The sequence below is a fragment of the Hevea brasiliensis genome, chromosome 16 (assembly GCF_030052815.1).
Source record: "Hevea brasiliensis isolate MT/VB/25A 57/8 chromosome 16, ASM3005281v1, whole genome shotgun sequence".
In the NCBI taxonomy this organism is placed as follows: Eukaryota; Viridiplantae; Streptophyta; class Magnoliopsida; order Malpighiales; family Euphorbiaceae; genus Hevea; species Hevea brasiliensis.
Genome location: NC_079508.1, coordinates 55,721,209 through 55,723,783, shown reverse-complemented (window position 1 = coordinate 55,723,783; position 2,575 = coordinate 55,721,209). Strand labels below are relative to the sequence as shown.

At 18.4% G+C, this 2,575-nt stretch overlaps 1 non-coding gene across 1 annotated transcript; it reads right to left on the bottom strand.

The window, feature by feature from the left end:
• Positions 1 to 2,104: 2,104 nt before the first annotated feature.
• TRNAK-UUU (transfer RNA lysine (anticodon UUU)) lies at positions 2,105 to 2,177 on the bottom strand. The gene has a single exon. It is a non-coding gene; the product is annotated as a tRNA-Lys (tRNA).
• Positions 2,178 to 2,575: the final 398 nt, after the last annotated feature.

Sequence of the window (2,575 nt, the reverse complement as noted above, 5' to 3'; positions counted from 1 at the left end):
AAAAATATATATCATCAATTAATTCAATTAAACTTTGTCACTCGGCGCAAATACTATAGATATAAAATTTTGCTTTCTTTTAAATTTATTTTACAAAAATTTGGACAATCTCTTTATCGTGAAGTGAAAATGAAACATATATAAAATTAATATATATATTTATTGGATATAATTAATAAATTAATCTAATTAACTTTTAATTTTCTTATCTCTAATTAAATTACATTTTTCAAGTATTTATAATAATTAAGTAATAATAATAACAGCTACTTATTATAGTATTAAAATATAATAATTAAATAATTTATAACTCTTATATATATAATTAGAAAATTAATAACTTAATTATAATGTGAATAAATTATATAATTAATTAATAAAAAAATAAAGAGAATTTGATAAAATTACTTAGCAGTGTGTATATATATAATTTAAAATTTTTTTTAGATAATAATAAAATAATATAACATGATTAATATTAACCAAAGTAATAATATTAGTTATTTATTAATTATACTATAAAATATTGAAAAATAATAAAATTTAAATATTAATATAAATTTCTTGTTTATCATAGCTATAAAAATAGAATTTTATTTCATTTTCTCATAATTCATTATATGTATATAGCATTCAATATATATATAATTGAAAATATGTATTTATTAAATGCGTATTGAAATAAGATAAATAAAAATAAAATAACATTAAAATAAATTAAAATTTATTAAATATATAAAAAGAAGAAAGAGGGTAAAGTATTTAACTCTATATAGCCACTTTTATAGTATAATTATTTTGTTAATTTTAATATATATAATTCTTAAATTTTATAATTAAATGAAATAATTAAAAATTTAATATTCATTAAATACAAAATTATTAAAATATATATGATATTTTTAATTAGCTAGCCATAAAAATTATGATAACAACAGTAATAATAAATATATTTAAAAGATAACTACATAAAAAAATCAGATTAAATACTTAGCATAAAATATAATAATTATTATAATTATAAAATATAATAATTTCTTTATAATAAATAAAACTAAGATAAAATATATTTACATAACAAACTCTCCTCTTAGAATGCTATATGATAATGCAAGTGAAGATCTTCTTATTTTATATATATATATATATATATATATATATATATATATCCTGAATATATAAAAAAAAATATATAAATAATTTTTAAACATTATATTTAATCATATAATATGTTAATTTTTAAAAATTAAATTTTTAAAAAATAATAATTTAAATCATAGATGTTAAAGTAGTATTATAAATAATAATGATAATTAAAAGATGAATAAAAAATAATTAAATAATAATTAGTATAAAAGTAAATTATTTACGAAGGATAACACTTAATAAGCTCTTTAAAGAAAGTGTGATATTATTTTAGAAATATTTTCCTATAAAGATTTTTCTACTTGGGTTATACTCATTGAAAGATTGATCTTTTAGTTTTTCATTATCTTCATCTATAATCTCTTACATAATACTAGATTGAAAATCAATAATCCAGTAAGGCAAATTAAAAGTAAACTGTAAAAGGAAATGAAGAATTGGAATATGATAAATCAGTGTAAAAAATGAACTAAGAAGTGGTTAATAAGACTGAGGTTAGTTCCTCAACCAAGGTGAAATAAGAGATGCAGAAATACAAACATCATCAAATCATTGCTCTTCATGATAATCAAATTAAATTGAAGTCGTCTGAATACATATGAGTTACAAAAATAAACATTTTAAATTTTGCAATTGGATTAGTTAAATTAGTAAATTAATTACTTCACAAGATTGGTTCAATTGGTTTTATTTAGTAGCAAAAAAAAAAAAAAAAAAAAAAAAAAATATATATATATATATATATATATATATATTGAGAGCTTACCTCAAAATTAATAGTTTAAAAAAAAATGAAAAGAAAACTATAGAAGAAGAAATTCGAATGCTTAATTACAATTTTCAGCAGGCCTGCCAAAGGAAGGGGAGGCCCGACGGTGAAGGGCACACTAAAGATTTCAGCCCACCCATTGCATGAACAATTTGAGCACACGGAGAAGGGGCAAAAAAATTAATTACACGCCGTCTGTGGGAATCGAACCCACGACCACATGGTTAAAAGCCATGCGCTCTACCAGCTGAGCTAAGACGGCTTTCTTGCGAATAATTCTTTTATTTTTTTAAAAATAATATTTTTGATAAGTATTTACACAAACTCTTTCACTTCAATTCTCGTACCGAATAAAAATAATTGAATAATAATGGGTATATATTTGCCAGTGTATTATAATTTAAAAAATCTATCCATTCATATATATATATATATATATATATAATTTCAAACGATAGTCATTTATTTATTTTTAATTAATTGAATTATTATTTAAATTTGAATTCATAATTTTATTGTCTAAATAATAATTTTATTATTTTTAATAAAAAAAATTGTGTTTGAAACAATTAATTAAATATAAGATTAAATAATAGATTTTAATTGAGTGGTAAGAAAAATATAACTGTAGTTCTCCATAAGATTATAATATAAGATTTA